This window comes from Pelecanus crispus, chromosome 1, assembly GCF_030463565.1.
Source record: "Pelecanus crispus isolate bPelCri1 chromosome 1, bPelCri1.pri, whole genome shotgun sequence".
Taxonomy (NCBI): Eukaryota; Metazoa; Chordata; class Aves; order Pelecaniformes; family Pelecanidae; genus Pelecanus; species Pelecanus crispus.
In genome coordinates this window covers 41,163,075-41,185,491 of record NC_134643.1, presented here as the reverse complement: position 1 = coordinate 41,185,491, position 22,417 = coordinate 41,163,075, and the positions used below count along the sequence as shown (strand labels likewise).

At 40.5% G+C, this 22,417-nt stretch overlaps 1 protein-coding gene across 2 annotated transcripts in view; it reads right to left on the bottom strand.

Annotated features, from left to right (window-relative positions):
• Positions 1 to 21,256, bottom strand: part of CNOT2 (CCR4-NOT transcription complex subunit 2) — a 94,072-nt gene extending 72,816 nt beyond the window's left edge. For both annotated transcript variants that reach the window (XM_075723592.1, XM_075723672.1), the window contains exon 1: positions 21,165 to 21,256. The gene's annotated coding sequence lies outside the window, so the exon portion shown is untranslated. The remainder of the gene's footprint in view (positions 1 to 21,164) is intronic.
• Positions 21,257 to 22,417: the final 1,161 nt, after the last annotated feature.

Sequence of the window (22,417 nt, the reverse complement as noted above, 5' to 3'; positions counted from 1 at the left end):
ATGTAACAGTATGGCTACAACTACTCCTTCTAAGGCGCATCCAGATTTTACATTCCCTTTATAGGAAGGAGGAAGGTAGTACTGTCAATTAACCAATCTGCTCATCTCTTCCAGCTGCTCAGTGTCCAGGTTATTTCTGATTAGAGGCAAAATATCTTCTTTATTCCTGAAAGGTAAACCCAAAGTACCCAGGAACAACAGGAAGCTTATTCATCTCCTCTCTCATAAACATGCTCAGTTCTCAAGTCAGAAAACTAGTCAGCCTTTTACTCTTTAAATTGGAAGAGGTAAATGGCAAACTTTTCTTTTGATGTATTGCAGATGACAATGCAAGAACTCGTTAGGTCAAATTATTGTTCCAGTATTGTCTATGACACTCCACACTCTTAATTTGCCGATGAACTGAAACAGTAACTCCACTCATCAGTTCTGAAGAGGCACTAGTAAGATTTAGATGACAGCTAAAGAAAAAAAAGCTCCCTTTCTAAAGTAAGTACAGATATATCTGAAAGCACAAGAATCTTGTAATTAAAAATGTGTCATTACACAAGCACTCTTATAAATAGAGCTATACAGAGCACTGCTTTGATTATTTCACAATATATTAAGAACCATTCTTTTAAGAGAAGGTGCATTAGAATACTTAAGGCTTTACAACAAATTTCAGTATTAAAAATGTTACTAAGTATGCTAAACCCTTCTCCTGCAGTATTTAAAAGTAATTAAGCTTCTAGCAATGAGCACCCAGAGATATTCTTGACTGACTATATGTAATTAAGATTAAAAGATATGTATGCATAATAAAACATTCCAAAAAATGCTCCAAAGTCAACACTACAGATAATGATATTTACATAGATTTAAATATAAAAATATTACATATTTTTAATAAGTTTTCCCAATAGTATCAACCCCTGGCTGCCTCATACTCAAATTTTTCTTGCTACGTATTTGCTGGCCTTTCATCCCGTAAAAATAGCTCCTGTAACAATACAATAACAAAAAAGTATTTGAAAACCTTCCATGGCAAATCAATTAAAAAAAATAATTCTGGCATAATCTCTGCTCTTGTACATATCTGGACTTCCGAATATGTCTTAAGTTACAATATCAATAAGCAAAACAATGTTTTGTAAAGTTCAATATATTCTCATAATAAATTATTTGAAAAAAGCACACTAGAACAGTTTATATTTAGATAAAAAGATGAATAAATATTAGGTCCCTTCTAGAGTTTACTTTGAGTTGAATTGGACATGTCCTACACCCATTTTCACTCACTTCTGACAAGAGCATAAGGAGCAACTGAGACAAGGGAAAACACCCCAAAGGTCTCAGATAGTACCACTTAAACACCAAAAGCAACAGATATGGAAAATGGGGCTGACAGTATGATCAAAGATTGACAATGAGACTTAATATGATATGAGTTATTCTACTTTTCCTTCCTTTACATACTATCAATGAGTCTCTAAAGCTAAAATTTTGCACTGAATGTTTGTTAGTACTGGATAGACCTTAACCAGCTGCGAGTAGTAACCCAAACAAAAGTTATGGGGAATTGTCAGCATATTTTGCTACTACACAGAAGAGCAAATCCCAGGTTTATACTTTTTACTAAAAAGCACGGGTTCCCTCCTTCATTCCCTCCCTATGGACAGAATGCAAGGAATGCAGCTTCTGTTTCTACCTAAAGTTTGAGAAGTAAGACAAACAGAACTTACTATAAAAACTGTTATTCCTAGAGAAATAAATTCTATAAGCCTATGATAATGGATACTCAGCCTGCAGCAGCCAAGAGCCAGACTTAGGACTTGCTACTAGAAAGGCAGAAGGTCTGGCTCCTGGAAACAGACACACTTAAAGAAGATGACAAGTAATTTGACTGTTAGGAAAATATCAGAAAGCTACCTTTGGATAAGACAGGCATATAGATGAAAACAGAACAAAGACAAAATGAAAAAAACTGAGAGGAGTCTAGAGCAACGCAAGATGACAGACTTGAAGTTTCTCCCCCATTAAGTTTATTTTAATGTAACTCATTTTGCAGATTTGTCCCAACAGATGTTTTCTATTTTGAATTAGCAGCTTATCAAGTAACTTTTGTAAAAAGGTAATGCTGACATGGAAAACAACAGAACCTTTCTACCCATTTGCTTACTGGCATGATACCTTTAAGTAAGCAACAAAGCAGAACAAAAATGCAGAAATTATTCTGGAAATGTTGTGCAAAAGAAGTATACTCACTACAGACAGTTACAGAAAAAGCCATCCTATACAGAAAAGGATCTTGGACTTCACCTCAACTTGGGCAATTTCAAACGGATACTCCATGAAGTATCATATTAGTCACATCATGAACAGACGCACAACATCTTACTTCAATGACACGTTTAAATTAGTTGGCGAGCCAGGATCTTGCTCCATCTATGAAATATTCCATCTATGACCTCTAAAATCTAATTTTGTGAGAAGGACCAAGAACAGCAATAGCTTCCTAGATGACGTTTAAGCTGGAGAAGAGCCCAGCAAACTACCTGAAATATCTCTTTAGAAACTTGTTCCTGTCTTTCCCTGATGTAGCAGTTCTCTTTAATTCAGCTGCCTTGCTGGAAATCAGAGATAATTGTTAGAGCCTAAGGCAGTGCTTGCAAGCCTGTCTAGCAACGAACAGTGAAAAAACGACTTTCCAGATTTATCAGAGCAGGCTCTGCCAACCAACTTCTCCACTGGTTCTCACAGCAACTTTGTAGCCAGTTTACGGACTGGCAGGATCTCCTGGGTTTATGTTTGTTTACTCACTTCCCTGTCATGCAGGTACCTGTGCTGGCAGGCCGTTGTTTGCCGGGAAGCTTTTATGAATGAAGTAAAAAAAAAAAAGGAAGAGCAAAGCGCTTTGTGGCAGACATGATCATAAATAGTCTGCTCAGACATGGCTGTATCACAGCTATTGCTTTGCACTTGACATTTCACTCGGAAGGCTGACACCACAGAAGTGAAGCAGAATAGGTCTGCTTTAGCCAGAACGGTCTGACTAAATAGATCAGAATAGTAGGTCAGACTGACTAATAGGTCAGAATAGTCTTTACTTTTTAGATCGTTCTTCCTTAATCTTTTTCCAGGGGAAACCAGCACCTTGCATAAACAGTTTCTGTCTCCTGCTCCCAAGAGAGAAAAACATGACACTGTCCTGAACAGCCCACGTTGTCCAAGACCTTCATTGCTTTTTCCATTCCCACACCTTTTCTAAAATCTCTCCATCTAATGCTTTTCACTTCCTATACAAAACACCTTTTGCAGGCTACGAATGGTAACACTGGCATTTTCCAAGAACAGCAGAGAAGTAAAAATAATTTTAACAGACAGAGCTTATTCCTCTACGCCCTTGGAACAGCGAGCTGCAAGACCAGCTGCAAGGAATCAGAGAAATCATATAAATGAAGAACAGTTTAATGACTTTCTCTTTATAAACCCTTAAACAGCATTTCAGGGAACACCCTCCTACAGTCTTGTACAGCATCTGTTTATCAAATACTAGTACCTTCCAGGACACTGATGTCCAGGACAGGAGATCCAGAATCAGCTCTCCCTCTCCTAACTCAGCCACAGCAGGGCAATCCCTGGATCTAGACATTTACTTTCCATAACAACCTTACGGGAAGGTCCTTTGAGCTAAATGAGGAAAGCTAGACTTAATGCCTACGTAATGTCTCTGTTAAAGGGTTGTAAGAGACATTATTTACTTAAAGGGTTAACAGAGACATTACTTCGGAAGTCCATCAGGTAGTTTCAAGCATCCCAGTAATCCAAAGTGTTTGTTTAACAAACATGTGCTTTGAAACAAATAGAAGACAGTACTGTCAGTCTCCTATCTGGACACAAGCTAAAGATATTTTTAAGTGTACATCGTGCTTTTAATTTCAGTATCTCCTTTACTCACCACTCTGATCTTAAGGTCAGGATCAGAGTCCTCTGCAATAGCTAGTGATATCACAGGCATTTCTCTGCACCGTATTAGACTGCAGCAGTGTGATTTGCTATTTCTCAGAAGGATAAAAACTTGAACTATTAACTTTGCTTAATGAAAGTGACACTGTGGGTTTGAGATGTTTTGATGCACCTTTCAATATCCAATCCTAAATTTTACTTTTCCCATAACAAGGTTCTATAAGGAAGAAGTTCACTTGAGAACTGTTTATGAAATTCTGCAAGAATGCAAAATGTAGCAAAGTCACAATCTCAGGGTATATTATCCCTCAAAACAACTCTATATGTAAAAAAATGACTGCTCAATTTTGTAATACATACCTGATGGCATATCAATTTGGAGATTGCAACTCATGTTTGCAAATCAAGAGTGAACACATACTTTGCACTACAGAATTAAAAAAAACAGAAAAATTCCATAAATCTCTTGACTTCTGTGTAACAGGATGAAGGAAAAGGAAAAGGAATCATCTTCATTATTAAACCTATTACCTGCAATATCGAGAAACTATAGGTTTTAATACTGAAGTTAAATCCAATGAGGCTGATGCTTAACACAAAAGAAAAAGAAATTTCACATTTTAAAAGAATTGGCCCTTCAATAATCTTCAAAAACCACATGAAAAGTAAGTTAAAACTTTTCACTAAAGTATGAAAGATCATCGTCTTTTCTAATTGCCATAGTTACTATTTAATGTCATTTAGTATGGCTCCAGTGTAAAAAAATCCTTTAAGAAAAATTACATTAAAAATTAAATATAATTAACCCACTCGTACTTTTCTTTCAGAGTAAAGTGTTCCTAAATTACAACCAAACATCCCAAGATAAAAGCCTAAATTAAAAAAAATTGTTTCAGTAGTTTACTCCTTTGAAGTGCATCATGATTAACATGTGTCAGTTACATGATGTATATGGGAGTAATATACTTCTGCTGCCCTAACGGAGGCTCCTTTAACCACTTCCATATCTACCTCTTCTCAGAAAATTAGATTTTTTTACCATTACATTTCTTACTGATCCAGAACTTTTTTTTTTTTTAAAAGTTTTCACAGTAAATGTTTATAATAAGTCCATCAGTATCAAGCACATATTCAGTTGTAAAGTCTAATAGCCAATTTCAATAACAAACACATCATAAAGATGAGTTTTAATAGCATTAAAATTTAGTGATTCTTGAGTATGTTACATACTTGGTTTGACATAGACAAACAAAACTTCAACGAAAAAAAAATTTAAAAAACCTGAAAGGCAATTTAGCCTGAATTAGAACTTCGTTTGGACACAGAAATCAGTGACAAAAACTCTACCTCATATTTTAAGGAGGTTTTTATAAGCAAGGTCAGTACCTTGGGCTAACTTCATACTGTGAGCATGGTGGCCCAGTAAGGGCTTTCTCACAATAGATCTAAAGAGAAGTGCAAAATTGGAGGACACCGAGTCATTTACTGAGCAAAAATTACACAGCTCTAACTTTTTATTCTGCATATTCTACACCTAATCCAATTTATACTATTCCGATTCTCTAAAGATAAGCACAAAACTGTAACTTAAATGTGTTTAGTCAAAACTGGCAATGATTTATATATGCATCTGAAGGGGGAAGCAGACGTTAAGAGTCTGGAAAATTAACAAAACTATGCACTAACACTACGCATCATTATAAAATTATACGTTAAAAAATTATCGCACTTTTCAGCCAAAAGAATCTAAATAAATTTTATAAACTGCAGACTCTGGTTTTCCCAGACAAAGAAGGTTTAAGAGGAAGGATCCCAGAGGCACTGTGCCTGAGGTCGGAAGAGCCAGTAAACAAACCATAATTCGATACAGGCCCTTCACCGCGAAGGATGAGCACCACAACACAGGCCTGACGGAGCGGGGAGAAGAAAGTATGAGTCCAGAACTGATGCCTCACAGGAAAATATGCTACCCACATTCTCATTTGTGATCTCAATAAACACTACTCACACAGGCACACAGAGGCACTCTTCAAAAAATGCATAATCCCACAGGGGTTCTACTGTTGCATGCATACATTGTTGCATGCTTTTTTTTTTTTTTAAAAAAGAACAGATTATTCAAAGATTTCGCAATTGTTAATATATTATACTGTAATTGCTGTAGTGATACAAGACTTACTTACATTCTCATGCTTTAGCACAAGTCTAGCATTGCTGCTGCTTTATATAGCAAGATTTTTACCAAAATCCCAGGTTACAGGCAGAAAACGAAACCTGCATAATACAAAAAAATCCCTCTACCTGGAAGCTGAAGCATAAAGGGGGAAAATTTCACTCCAGCAACTCACAATGCCACTGTTACCCATTATAAGTCCATCCTAATGAGAATTAGTGATTGTTCATTATCTGCAGCATATTTGCATAACATATAGATTTGCTATATGTGTATTGCCACAAGTACAGCCTGAAAAGGAGAAAAAGGGTACAGCAGCGCCTACACTGACTGTATGATGTTATACACATTACAGTAGCACATGTAGTCTGTTCAGTTACACTTATTCAGAGAGCAAATGCTCATTTCTGGCATATGCATGCCTTTTCAAGGATACATAAGAAGATCTTCCATTTCTTTCCCTGGACTTCCAGAGGCCTAGATGCCTACCTTATAGTTAGCTGAAGTCAGAAGAGGGAAAATTCACCTCAAGCATTAAAATTAAGTGGAGGAAGATATGTGAGATAAATCTGGATCTTAAACTGACACCCAAAGATTTATAGCTGAGTCTGGGTGTTAACTGCCTCACTTGTAAAACACAAAGAAGATGAGAAAATGAGTCATGTATTACTTGAATAAACATCTTCACTATCTTCACGATAGTTCTAATGCAGGTGAACACACCAAATAAAACTAAAACCTTCACCTCACCTGAGAACATTGACTCCTCTTGTAACAAACACTTTCTCTTTCACATAATCCTTCTATACCCCTACAACTAAAGTGTCTTAATTTATAACACAAACTTTTTTTTTTAAGGTAGCAATGGTAGCCATTCCTTAACTATGGAGTTACAGCTAACCCCTACTTTCCAATCCATTTTCATAAATGCTAGTAATCTTCCTATGGATACAACTTCTCTCACGTGAAGCTTCTTTTCACAAAACAAACAAGCAAACAAAAAAAATGAGAGAACAAAAATACTTTTTCTAAGCATTAAACTCCAGTGCCATTTGCAAAAGAAATCCTGGGCAAATAACTCACTTTGAAAACTGTATTATGTTTTAAAGTTAGGAATTCTGAAAACAATCCTGTAATTTGAGGTTTATCCAACACTTCTAGACTAATGATTTTCCAGGAATTTTCTACAGCTCTTCTTATACGCCACATTCAGAGAACTGCACAATAAATTGCATGCACATGAAATGCACTTTAATCTGGGCCTTGTTTAAAATTGCCTTCAAATGCACTAGTTTGGAAGAAGAAAAAGCTATGAAAACATACAGATTCAGTTTTACTTTTAAGAGCAACTTACATCATTACAGACAGCACAGGCAGTAATACTATGTTAGACAATCTTAGTCATTGCTTTTAAGACCCCATATTCATTCACTTGGCCAAATCAGAGAACACACAAGCCTTTTATGCCCAAATACCACCTTTAACCATCTTTCAGGCCGTACTGATCAGATTGATTTATTTTTTTAAAGTAGCTGAGATAGTTCAATCATTTCTGAATGTTTTTAAACAGGAAAATATCCCCCCTCCAGCTGAAAACATTTCAAAATCTAGTCTGTTGGGATGCTCTAGCACTTGAATGCTGTGCAACACTGACAAACAGGGCATGTTCTTGTCTTAGGAAGACAATGTGTACCGTCACAAGCAAGAAACCTGCTCAAGTTTACTTCAGCTGTAAGGCTCTGCAACACTCCCCGGCTCACACGCTACACTGAGATAGTGCAGAATTTCACATCTCTCTGCTGATCTACAACACACATTCCACCTTCTTGCATGAGACCTCTGTGCAACAGTGTGGATGTAAGCCTAGCCACAGGATACCTAAAGACACTTCATCCTAGGACTGAGAAATACTTTAATTCTCTTAAAGATCAGTTGGGTGCCATCAGAAGGATAGCTAGGACACAGGGGAGGAGGAAACAAGAAGAGGAATTAAGAGTTCAGAACAGGAACAGAAAAAGAAACTGCACAGAGAAAAATACAGACATGTAAGATGCTGATGCGAAAGCAGAGAGTCCCAAAGACCCAGCCACTATGGCACGCAGAGCTTCAGACCCTGGACTCATACCCACCATTTCTGGATTTCCTCATTCTTCTGGTGTACAGTCAATGAACCAGCGACCACTGTCAAGAAGTACCTCTATCCTCTTCTAATTAATGAGGTAGAGACTATAGAAGAAAAACGTGTCTAGCTAAGATGTTTAAATGTCACATATGTAAACTAATGTCATGCCTGTCTCTTAAGGTTTGTCTTTTTTAATTTTAATAATGCCGGGAGAGCCACACAAAAATTTTCACAAGTGCCTTCTGCTTGAAATATTTCAAGAGTTTATGCAGAAGCGTTAACCATTCACAGCTGCAAATTAAATGAAAGGTATTTCTGTTATGAAATGTTAAACCAATGCCTCAGGTTCTCTTTGTAAGGCATGGCTGTAACCTCAGTGAGGCAATATAAAAACACAACTTTTTCGAAAACATATTATATAAAGCACTTCCATGAAACTGTAACTAAGAAATTGGGGAGAAAACATTAATCCAGAATTTACTTATAATTTTGGATAGCATGATCTGAACAGTGGGATTAAAAAAGAAAAAACCTCAGTGAGTGAACACCGTGCATCCTGTCCAGCAAATGAGGCCGGAGTCCTCTGGGAAAAACAGCATTTGATCAAAAAACTATGTAATAGTGATATGCAGATGGAACCTGACTTAAGATAGGAAAGAAAACCTTCATTCCAGCATTTCTTAAACTCAGATTGCCTTGAGTTTGCAATTTTAACATTTATTGAAGCAAGGTTTTATGTACTGACTGAGGGCAGGTTTTGTTTGTAACAAAACTTCAAATGCTCATATAAACAGGGACCTACATCCCTCTCAGTTTATGAACTGAAAATGAGACAAGTTTATGACATGGCAATACAAAGACTAAGTATCAGGAAGAACAATGATGTAATCCAAAACTTCGCTTTTCAATCTTAAATTACTGGGGAAGCAAAGAAACAGAGTAAAAAGAATAGGTGAAAAAGAAGAAGTACAGGGACAAAACACACCAAACTGTAAGAATACGTAAGCTAGAAAAAAGAAGGCATTCTGAGACCACAGGAGACAAAAAAGGCCAGCTGAAGTGTTCTGCGTTTATCTAAAACCCTGTCTTCAGATAAAAATTAACTTCACAGCATCATGTGCCTACATTAACACTGGGAAAGCCTTCATCACTTCATGGAACATAGCTGCTCCTCTCTAGATTTATATAGCAACCCAATTCAAAGCTTCTCACACTAAGTGAAAAAAAAATTTATACTTTTAATAGCTAAAATTTCAAAGCATATTTGATATTACAAAAAATGTAAAGGAAACATTACAAAATGAGTATGTGAGGGATATGACCACCTCAGCAGTGTTGCATAGATTTTTAATCACTATCACTTCATACATCAACCCCAAATTTAAATTAGCTCCTCATAACATGTACAATTACAAGGTATCACCAAGAATCTCATTCTTACTCAAGGGACATATTTCCATTAGTAATCTAGCCATTTGTAATTCTGATTTTTTGCTGATTTTATTTGGCCAGTTTGACAGTGTCCACAGAGCTCAGACTGCTGACAGGAGCAGGAACTGGCGAGGTTTCCAGCAAATGACAAGACCTTGCTGTGGAACCCAAACCAAAGGTGCTCTACCAGCAGCTGTCCATCTCGTTCCAAGATAGCCCCCTTACCCTGACACCGCTGGCCTGTCAGCTCAGAGAAAAATACTGAGTGGTTCTTCAGAGAAGAGAGGGGAAAAAAAAGAAAAGAAAAAAGGATAATGTGGGCAGAACCATGATAGCTACATTCAGAGAGAAACAACACACCACCAAAGGGAATTTTCTTTCATTAACCGAGGCAAAACTTGGTATGTCTTCTGAGTTTGACACTACAAAGCATGAGGGCAACTGATTAGGCAAGACCATTTTCACTTTCTTTTTTTTTCCTATTTCAGTATTAGAGTTTAACATTGACAACTAGATTATTTTAAATGCTCTTCATGCATAACAATTTCAGAAGCTTACTTCTAAGCGAAATCTGTCATTCTTTTGCAGTTTTATACACTTTTTTCCCTTTCCAGTAAAAATAGTAACAGATATTTTAAAGTGTCACTACAATTATTAGTGACTAAGAGTTTTCACAGAAAACATATTCACAACCAAAATATCCATACCTCAGAAGGATCAAAACATACCCACACAGTTTTATCGAGTGCCATGGCAAGGGCAACATTAGAGGGATGTGAGCTCATTCTGACCCTGCCTTAGTCAATGAAAAGACTATCCATTCATTCTGTATGTTGCAAGTCAAAAAGGCAGACACTGAATAAACCTAACATAAAATTTCAAAGTTTTACTTAATTAGAGAGGGAAGGGGGGGTTACACCATCTTCCACAAAAATCTAAAACTTTTTATAAATAGCAAGTTACACAAGGAGTGTAGGATAAACACACTAACTTCACACAATTAAGTTATATTAACAGGACAATTAAGCATGTAAAGTAAAAAGCATGTACTGACTCTTTACACAAAAATAAATAGGAAATTCTTTTCATAAGACTCCCCCCGCTCCTAACAAGCCCCCGTGAACCTAGTGATACCAACGGTTTCCTGACACAGCCCTGCTCAAACCAGGCCAAGAAGACTCAGTGATAAAATGCCAACAACCACCAGGGCCTCCTCGACATTAACAGTCCTCTCTTACCAGTGGACAGACGGATGACAGACAGCTGTGGTGAGGAAACTCTGGGATACACTCTTAAAAAAAAAAGAAAGAGTGGACACATAAATGCTGAAAAATACAACCAATGTGTTATTCTTGCGCTTGGTTCCCTAGATTACTACTCTAGAAAAAGAGGAAACAATACCAAACAGAACAGAGGCGCATATTTACTATAAAAACATTGCATTTCTCCTCTACAAACACAGTATTAACTGACAGGCCAGGCCCAGGCTGACACAGTGGGCACAGAACAACATGGCCTGGCCTGCACAGGCTCTTCCTCTCTGGGATGCTTCCCCTGCCCTTGCCCTCCTGCTCCTTGCCTTGCCTACCAGAGGTGTGTGCCTGCTGCACCATGGCTAGGGCACAGTCCTGGCCTTCCCGTGCCAAGAACACGGCACTCGGGAGTCCCTCAGTGCCAACACACACACGTCCTTCCTTCCCCCAGAGCCACAGTGCTCCAGCTGCGTCCCAGGGCTCTTTGGAGAGACCAGAACCGAGAAAAACACAAAACATTGATATTCACAAGGCAAAGCTGAGCAACAACAATTTTGTGTTGGACATCCTGCTCCTTCCCCTCGCAGGCATACTCATCAGTTCCTCAAGAACAGGAGGGATTGTCTCCCCGTCATCAGGATAAGGGGATGGTGCCCACAGGCCTCCAGGAAGGGTAGTGCAGTGCTTTGTGGTTTTTCCTCCCAGCAGGCAAGCTGCGTCAAGAGGGTTTCTTAAGATCCACAACCAAAGGGCAAAGGCACAGGATGACAGGCTGTACAGCAGGCCATCACCTACTGTCGTTGGCCACTCTCGCACTGAACAATCCGAGTCCAACCTAGAAACAAAACCTATCCATGTAGAAACGGCACATATCTACCTATCTGAATATGTTTATATGCTGTTTGGCCTCAGGAAGGACAAAGGTAACCCATACTTTGCCAAGGGTAACCCTCATACTGAAGCGTGGGCTACTGATGTCATAAATACCAAGCTTTACAAATTTTTCACTCTTTCAGGATGACCTCCATGGTGGACAAGGAAGTCTAAGGGCTGACAGTGCTTCCCCGACCCCAAAGCTCTGGATACCTGACCTAGACACTGCTAGGAAATTAAATAATTTGAATTGTTCACATAAAGCAGTCATTAAAAGCATCTACAAAATCTCATTTATTCTTAAAGCTACAACCTAATGAAGGGACTACCTGTTTGTTCAGTTTTACAAGTATCTATTCCTTCAGACCTTAGATCCCTTTGAATTCACCCTTCACTGAACTACAGGATCCCTCAGGGAAAGAGAAGGACCTTGTAAAATCAAGCACTTGGGATGTCAGTAAACAACACTATAGAAAATTAACTTTTATAAGGACAGTAACAGAACAAACAATGGATGTCCCTGTTTCGGCCTTGGATTTTGAGACTCTCAATTTTCAATCCTCTACTCTCTTAACATAAAAATATAGCACTTACTTCAAGAAGTGGTGAAAAATGAGAACCAAGTTACTCTCTAATAAAGCTATAATTCTTGATAAATCCAATTTCCATCCCTTAAATTATTTATATATGACAAGTTTGTTCTGCACAGGTGTCATCCTATCAGCAAGACATGATGCATTCTATCATTTAATTTAACATGTTATTTGCAGCCTGAATTGAAGAGGCGTGAGAAAAGTCACATTAAAGAGATCAAAACATTGCTAAGACTACAGCAAGAGGTGTACAACAGCTAGGAGTAGTATAATTTGATCATAAATGTCACCTCAAATACTGAAAAAAGTGAGGTTTGTTTTCAAGCATATTTCAAGTTTGCCCTCAAAACTGCAGTAATGCGATTAACATCTCCTCTTCACGTCTGCAACATCCACAGACTTTCAGAACTCTTACAGTTACAGTGCAGAGCCAGATTATGTGAGAGGTCTCTGAGAAAGTGTAACATATGAAGTGCACATACCTATGAGCAGGAATCCACTGGGCTTCTTTAAATTACAGAAACAAATGTCTACTGTACGATACAGCACTTTAACTGTTGTTTTGCTCAACTATGCCAAAACAACACTGTAAAACTCTGCAAATGCAGAGGAGTAACATACCTAACAGCACAAACAAGATATTTGATATTCCTAAAACACGAGCAAAGTTACTGTTTGGCCACAGATACTGAGAGGGAAAATATTTCAGATGTAAATACCCACAATCAAAAATTACATATGATGTGTTCTACTTCAAACCAGTGGGGATGAAGCCTCTAGGTGCTAACAATACAAGAAGTGTTACATAAGACTATGCACTTATTTTTAGAAGCACATTACAAAATTAAGTACTGCACTGGAATCTGTTGCAGAGCCATGGACAGTTACATCAATGTGCACAAAGAACAATTGCTCAGTCGGAGCAGAACATTAGATTTGATTCAGATTAGAGTTCTCTCCTGCCAATCCCCAAAATACTGAACCATCTGAGACTAAGAAAGTTAATTCGGGTTCATTAAAAAAAAAAAACCCAACCCAAACACACTACTACATATTATTTTCCATGAGTAGCAGAAATAATAAAAACTAGTTTCTTTTTCTTTTTTGTGATTTGTTCTTTTGTTTCTTAATACTTCTCCCACACCATGATAACCCCCAACTTCCCTCTTTTCCACATCTCTTCGTGACTCTCTCCCCCTTGCTCCAGGGAAAAGAGAGTCATGGTACAGACACTCTGGAAGTCTACATGTGCTCACAGGCTACCTGACCAGCTGCCGTCCTACAGAATACATACTAGATCATGTCAGACTATCTCTTTTCCAAGAGGGTACATTAATTTGGACTTCCTTCCTCTACCTAGACACATTTTTATGAGGCTTGTAGGACCATAATTTAAGTCTTAATTCCTCTTTCTGATTTGTTTTCAGTTTCCGTACATAAATATATTTATAAGTATAAAATCAAAAGTTAAGCATTTAACTTGATTAACTCATATGTAAAGTATACATAGGTAACCCAACTTTTATCATCTTTCAAATTTTTATATATACATACACACTCACACACTGGAGAGGAGGGACAGACAAACCAAATAATCTCATAAATCACACTTCCTGAGAACAACTGAATCAAACCTTCCTAGGTGTTTGCTTTCTTTAAACAGTACTAAATACTGCAGAATGAACTCAGTATGCATTTGCCTAGATTAAAATTCACTCTTCCCTCACCACCTCTGATTTTCACTGTTCCTCTCATTCTTATTGATTTTTAAAAAATTACAGCTCACTTCGTGGTCATGCATCACACTGCTTTTCAGAATAACTCCACCTGAATTTATCAATATTGCTTCCCCTATTTCTTGCAGATACAGGCATAAAACAATCTATTAAGCGCATCCTACTATCAACAGATTTTACTACCACTGTTTATTCATTTGCAGCCTACGCTATTCCTCTTCAGGCTCTTTGCTAAGTACATTAACAGCACGGCCTGTGGACTATGCTTAGTCTATCAAGTTTTAAAATACACCTCACAAAATGTTTTTGCTTTAAAAACCAGACTATGCAGATGCAGGTACCCCCTAGTATAGAAAAATCCAGCAGCTGTACGCTGGAATACACGTGTGCTGCAGTTAAGGCGCAGTTAAAGACACCTGCTCTCAGCAAGTCACTCCTGGTTGCCAACCAGACCTACCCTTGGCCATCCCAGTTTTCAAGACTTGTTGAGCTGTTCCTTTAAAAACAAATTCAGTCTAGTAGCCTATTTAAGAAAGGGAGGCCTGAAATCGAATATACAGTTAGGAACCTAAAAGAACTGCCAGATGCTTTAAAAAAAACAAACAAACAAAAAAAACCCCAACAGGTCATTTAAACATAAAGTTATATGTCTTTTGGAGACAAATAAAACAGATCAAGATCACAGCTGATATCAACAGTTTGCAAATTCCTAATTAAACTGTTATGAAAATACTACTTGCCATCAACCATATACTGCTGGTAGTCACAATACAAACCTACCTGAGATAAGGAAAACTCAGAAGAGCACCAACCTCTTGAAAACTACATTTTATTCTTCCAAGAATTTCAGAATACTTCCTGTTTCATCACAGATGTCTCACAACATACATGTTCTTATATAACTGAACTTCCACAAATTAGGGGGAAACAAATCATGTATTTATTGCCCAAAACATATCATCCTGAAAGTGCCAAAAAGTTTCCTAAGAAAATAATTAATTCTGTATCACAATAGCACAGGAACCTGAATTTACTTCAACTTCTGCCATGAAATAAAAAGAGATACTGACTTATTCTTGTGTATAATGCTGATCTTAATAATTTTGATACTGAAGAATCAACTTACTAGAAATGTGTGTCCACATCCAGTAAATAAGCCAACAAATTAAGATTTCAATGTAAGGTACCTTTCTACTTTACAATGATGCTTTTCACATGTTGAAAAAGGTACACCACACAGCGAAGTATAAAGAACAGTACCAACATTGCAACAGATCAATCAAATATCTCATATAAAAATATTTTTTACTGCAAAGTTTTACAAGTGGACACAATATTGCAAGGTACTTCTAACATACAGAATTGCTCATCATCTTTTCAGTGTTTCAAAAGTTGACATTGCATACAGCTCTGATTACTTTTTGAAAACCTTTCAGATTTCCACTTCTCCACACCACAAAGCATGGTGTACACTCTGAAGAAGAGAGAAGACCTTCTATACATTTTTTTAGCCTACTCAGTCATTACATAAAGTTCCTGCTTCACAGCTATTTTCCTGCTTTATACTTTTTTTAAAAAATATATTTATATGCAACAAGTACTTTCTCACAAATTGCATTACTACTGAATGGTGAAAGACTCCAAGTATATACCTGAACAAGTCCCCTACACAGCAGAGCCACAGAAGGAAGGTTGGCAGACCATCATTATAATTCTCTGGCAATGCTTCCTTTGCAAGAACAGTTTTCACAATTAGAACAAAAAATGCATTAAAAATAGTTACAAAGAATAGTCAGTCTACCTCAAACAATGCAAGGTCTTAGTAGGCTGGAAGTTGAAAAATACTATTCCAGGGAAGCTTGAAGAAAAAACTCACGCAGTCATATAGACTATATGACAAGTACACGGTCCACCAACACAAGCATTAGTTAGTTATTTTGCACTAGGATGGGCATCTTCCTACAATCCTTAGACAGAAAAGATAATATATGATATTACATTATCATTGTCCGTGTTACAAAGGCAGCCTTAGAAAAAACTTGTTTTCCAAGAAGTTGCCTACAAATCTCAGCATTAACAGTTTATAATTTAAAATAGTTGCGGTTGTTTTAATGTAATAGTCACCCTGCTTCTTTTTGGTGCCTGGAAACTCCTTGCTATTGTTTTCAAATACACATGTATTTAGATTGTAAGGAAAATGTTGTGGACATACAATTCTGAAACATGTAACAACAAACAATACAACTGCCACCTACTGAATTGGGTATAGGACCATTTGGGGGTTTTTAACATTGCTTTCTCTAACTATGCATGTTAACTGCCATTGGTATCTAGTTCCACAGAAGCATTGAACCATGCAAGTAAAACATGGGAAAGCACTATGCTCTTACTACAGACTAGAACTCAGCTATAGACTGGTTAAACGACTTACCCAGAGTTACCCATCACTTCAGTAGGTAACCGAGAAAGACAGAAAGTACGCTCTGACTCTTACTCTCACGCTCAGTCCACTGGATTACTGTCTGCTCAAGTGAGAGTAACACAAACCAGGAGTTTCCACTTTGCTTCCAGCAAATACACCAGCGTTTTAGACTAGTTTTCATTTTAAATAAACGATACCTTTTTGCAAATAACTTGACCTCAGCCAACTACATTCATCCATCATTGATCTCAAATGCATAGAAAATTTGAAGGCAGAACCCTGAAAACGTTTCAGAAGTTCATTAAACCACTCACTGCAACCAAAAAGAATCCTGAGCAACATGGGGTACAAGATGATTCTTAAAAATACCCCCCAAAAAATTATCCCAAATGAAAAGGTAAACAGGAGGAAACAATGGTTTACTTACTGATGAATTTCTGATCAATAACTCTTGCACTGCAATTCAACAAGAGAAGGATGTGTCTGTAAAAAGTCTCAATTATAATCACGTTTTAACCTACCAGCATAACCTGAAAGGAATCCTAGGAAACGTAGAAAGTTGTGAAATAAAACACATTAGCAGTGTAAAGAGCAGTCAGAGCAAGCAAGTCAAGGGGAAAAAAATAATGCATGCTTTTCTGTAACACTACTGATAACCAACATTATCCCAAGACAAATCGGGGCGGGGGGGACACACTCAGTAACCTCTTTGGACAAGGATCATTTACACCTTGATTTGGGGCCTATTACACAACCAGACCAGAAGCTGAGCTAGTACACACTACCACAATCCAAATATTTGGTTTTTCAGCGGAGTATTACAAACAAAAGACAAAATATAAACTAAAAGCAATCTGAACATTTTATGGGTTTTTTTCTATTTTTGCTAAATACAAACACAAAATATTTTAAATCCTATGCAGAAATCTCTTACTGATTAGCACAGACCACGTTTGGTATACACACACCTTCTCTAAAAACAAAATAATTGCAGAAGGACAATTTTAAACATCCTACTGTGCAATAATTTCATTTGACACAATTCTTCCTACGCTGTTATAATGATCAATAAAAGCACAGCTAGCTGTCAACATACAGCATCCATCCTGAAACTCACACGCACAAAGTTAACTGTCAACATGCAAGTAGGTGCTTTTAAGTCAATGAGACTACCCACAAACTTTCAGTTGTTCACATGTTTTTACAGGAACCTGAGTCAGGAGACCAATGCAACAAACACAGAACGTATGTGCTAAAGCACATTTGGAAATAAATTTAAAAAAAAAAAAAAAAAAAAAGAAAGGCCAACCCTAATTCAAGAAACACAACTGAAAGAGGTTGTTTTGAATTGCTCAGTACAGTGTATCTGAGACATCAGGATAAATTTCAAGCAAAAATATTAGCAGATCTCTGCTGTGTAGAAGAATGTTTACATACAATTTTTTATTTATTTACACCTCAAAAGCTCAGATGAAGCAAAGTTAACCTAACTTGAACTTCTTGGCTTTTGACAAGCACTGTAATTCATGTATACACTGTATTAATAATAATTAAAAAATGAGAAAGACTACATCACTTAGAGAGCAATCATTTAAATCTGCAGAAAAAAAAAAATATTGTTTTGACTTACTATGGTATTGCACCTCTACATAAACTGGCACAGAGCCTTCTATCTAAGCTAGCATTTAGAAACACACACAACAAATACAGCAAGTATTCTGCCAAGAATTTAAGAATTTTTTTCTTTTTTTTTTTTTTTTTAAGAACACGTTTTTAAGGTGCCTTTTAAAAATCTGTATTCAAGCACATCATAGCTTTAAGGGAAGATATCGTTTTTAAAAAGTTAAATACAAGTATCTGCTTACTTTAGAACAAAATTCTGTACTTGGTAACTTAGGCGCACTTCCTATACTACCTCATAACAAAACAAGCAGTTCAATGTTTCTCTTAAGTTTCCAGATCAAGTCAGAAAGCCAGGTGCAAGAAACCTCTATTTTAATTCAACTATGGTGTATTTTTAAGTTTTGTTTGCTTCTTGAGTCAATAAAAACAAGGAGGTGCAAGATATTTTTTAATACACAATGATACAAGACCGCTTTACAGCTATAATGAGGTTACAACTTTGCAATTACTACACAACAGACAGACCCTTGCACTAACACAGAAATAAGTAAAATTTTTTAGAAAGGCTACAGCAGAGGCTAAAAATGCAATAATAATGTTTCTAATTTCAGAGCTAATCTCTATCTAGATAGAAATACATTTAGAAGTATAGCAAATACAGCAGAAATACTTTGAGAGGTACCATTCCACTGCAGGTGCACACAACTTTCATATGAAGGGGCTGAGGTACAGACCAAGACTTTCAGGTGCAAACAGCCACTTACGGGACCAGTTTTTAGCACCAAACTTCAGGACATGTTAACTGCCCTATTTTTTCCACTGAATACCAATTCTCTAAAATTAGATTCTTTTAAAGAGAAGTCAAATCAAATTTTTTATAAATTCCAGGGTTTTTTTTTTTTATATTCATTTCTTAGCCAAGGGCTTTTGCTTTCATTTGTTGGTAGAATTGACACACAAATGGGTTACAATAACAATGACTACTTTGACAGCAATATTAAGTTTCTGGAAGAGACATGTAGACAAGGTTTATCTACTACTACACTCTTAGCTTTATCAACAGCTTCCTGAAAATGAAACGGAAATACACTTGCAAGTCAAGTCAGTCAGCTCATGATAGCAAGTATTCAAATCCCTTCCTAAAATCAGAAGCAGTCAACACCTTAAAGTTTAGCATGCCGGCTGAATTCTCAACATAAACAACAGTAGAAGTTTAGAAAAAAAAAAGGCATTGGACACACACATAGTCTTCAAGATCATAAAACTGGATCTCACAAGTTACGTTCTACTAACACACCACCACTTTAAAAGAACTCAAAGTACATGAACACACACACACAATTCTTCCAGGTCCAAGCAAAGATGCCTTTGCAATACAAACCTAAACAATTATTTTGCTCTTGCAGGTCTTTACAAGTTTTAACAGTCTGAAACACATCCAAGTTTCCAGAAACATAAAGGTTTCTACTAACTGATGCGACAGCAGGTTTGATCATCTTAAACTCCCTTCCCCCAGCTGAAGAGTTAAGACTAGCAGCCAGCCACCAGCACCAGATGTTACTGCCGTGCAAGCACACAGGAATGTCTCCTTCGCACACTCAAGTCGCACGCACACATGTACATATACAAGGAGGAGACGCAAAAAGTTCTTATCTTCCCCTGGGAATAAAACAGTGCGAAGTTGGAAACAAGTTTTTCCCCCTGATAAAACACGCTTCTGTTAGATGTGGATCAGCAGCTTCTGCTGCTGATCCACATCTAACACAAGCATGTTTTCATTTTCTCATATTACAAAACCTCCAAAACAAAGTTACCCGTAACTTCACAAAAAAAAACCCACCCCAAAACAGAAACGCTAAACCTAGGATACCTGTAAGCAAATCCTCGTTTCCGTCAGGAACACACACACGAACTACAGCCTAAACACCGCCTCTCCCACCGCTCTACTGTCCCCCTCTCATCCCTAACCTGTCACCCTGTGTCACCTCTTCCCCCAGCCCGCACCTGTACGCTCCCCACCCCGGGTCGGGTTCGGGCCAAAGCTTCAAACTACCGCCCCGGGGGGGCAGGGGAAGGCCGGCTCCCTCCTCCGGGGGCAGCGCTGGGGAAAGCGGCCGGGTCCGTTTCAAGTTTGTTTTACAAACACGTCTGAGGGAACACCAGAACCTGTTTACACACCACCTTAACCGCCGCCAGGAGGAGAGTGGAAAAGGCGCAGGCGAAAAAAAAAAAAAAAAAAGAAAATTTTTCGAAAGAAAACAAACCAGCGGTACCCCTGTCTCACCCCCTTTCTTCACCCGGGGCCTTCCCGGGGGCCGGCGGAGCAGGCCGCAAGGCCACCCCGGCGAGGCGCGCAGCCCGGCGCCGCCCGGGAGCGGGGCCGGCGGCAGCCCCGGCCGTGGGTGGCAGCTTTCGCTGCCCCGGCGCCGGGAACGGGGGAAGGCGGCGGGCGGGAGCCGGGCGGCCGCACACCCCCGCCGCAGCGCGGAGACGGGCTCGGCGGGAGGAGGAAAAGAAGTGTGTGGGGGGGTACGCTGAGGCGACCGCCGCTAGGCCCGGGGCCGGGCTGGGGCAGGCGGCGAAGCGGCGGCGGGAAGGAGCCGTCCCGGGCGGGCCGAGCGGGCCGCGGGGCGAGCTGCCAGCGGCGGCCGCGGAGGATGCGGGGCCCAGGCACCGCTGGGCCGCGGCCTCGGCCGGCCCCGGAGCGGCGCCCGGCGGCCGCCGCCGCCCGCGGCCGCGAAGGAGGGCGGGGGTCGGCGGGCCGGGTCGGGCCTGCGGCTGCGCTCCCGGCTCGGGCGCCGCGCGTCCCCCCCGCTCCCCCTCGCAGACAAAAGCAAACGGAAACCCGGCGGGACGGCCCCGGGCCCGCAGGGCCCCGCCGCGGGCCGCGCCGCCGCCCGGCCCTCCCTCATCGGCCCGCGGCCGGGACGGCGGCGGGGCCCGGGGCGGCGGCGGGGGCCGGGGGAGGGGGCGGCCGGGGCCGGACTCACCGCATGAATTTTCTTGTCCCGCGGATCCAAGATGGCTGAGTATCCAGCACGGAGGATGCTGGGGGAGCAACCTTTACCCTCTGACCCGGCCGCCGCCGCCGTGACCCCGCCGCCGCTCGGCCCGGCAGCCAGCGCTGAGGGGCGGGGGCAGGCGCTGCCGCGGGGCCCGGCCCGGCGCGACGCGGAGCGGAGCGGCCCCGCGGGGAGCGGCGCGGAGGGGCTGAGGGGGACGGGGAGGAGGAGGAGGAGGAGGAAGAAGGAGCAGCCGGGCTCGCTCGGCTGCGTTCCCTCCGCCTCCCGCGGGAGACGCGGCCCAGCGCTTGGGGCCGCGCACGTCGCCGGGCCCGCGGCAGGGCACGTAGGCCGCGGAGTGGCCGGGCCCCGCCGCGCTCCGCGAGTCTGGGGGGACCGGAGGCGCCGGCGCTGACAGAGGCGCTGCCGGCTGGGGACGCGGAGCTCCGGCGCGGCGGGCGGCGGCGCCCGGCCCGGCCCCCATTTTGTGAGGGGAGAGGGCGGCCCGGCCCGGGCGGCGCGCAGGCTGGGTGCGCCGGGCCAGGCCGGGGGTGTGGGGGCGAGCAGGGTCCGGAGGCAGCGGGGCTCCCCGGTCCTTTTGTTACCCTGCGGAGGCAGGAGCCCCCGGGGGTGCCGGGGGGCTGTGGAGACCTACCCCGGGCGGCCGCGCTCCCCCAGGAAGCGCCTTGGCTGCCAGAGGGGGGGTCCCATCACCTGTGGCCCCGGCCTGTCAGCCCTGCCCGGGTTACAGACAGCGTGAGGAACGGCCTGGCCTTGCTGTGGGCTCTGCGTTAGCCTGCGGAGGATCTAGGTCAGGAACTACCGTCCTGATTAGATAAATTGTGTGTAAGTTCGTATTTTCTCTGTGGGCGAGGTAGCGCTGGGCAGGCGGGCCTTGCCATTCACTTTTGTTATTAAAATGGAAAAGCATTGCCAGGATGACACAACTGGACCTTCTTTTTAATTTATCAGCTCTGAAAACGTGTATGTTATAACAACAGCTCAAGCAAAGGCAGATGCACAAAACACTCGTAATGCAAATAATCCCCTTGAATTCAATGAGACTATCAACGGTACAAAAGCTAAGCCTGTACACAAGTGTTTACAGAATCGAGGCCAGTATTGTTTGTGAACTGGCTTCTCTGCTCCATCAAGAAAAACAATGGTGCTACTACCTTAATTTTGTTATGAAATCATAAAATTTAAAATTCAAATAAATAGGTGAGCATATAATACTTTGC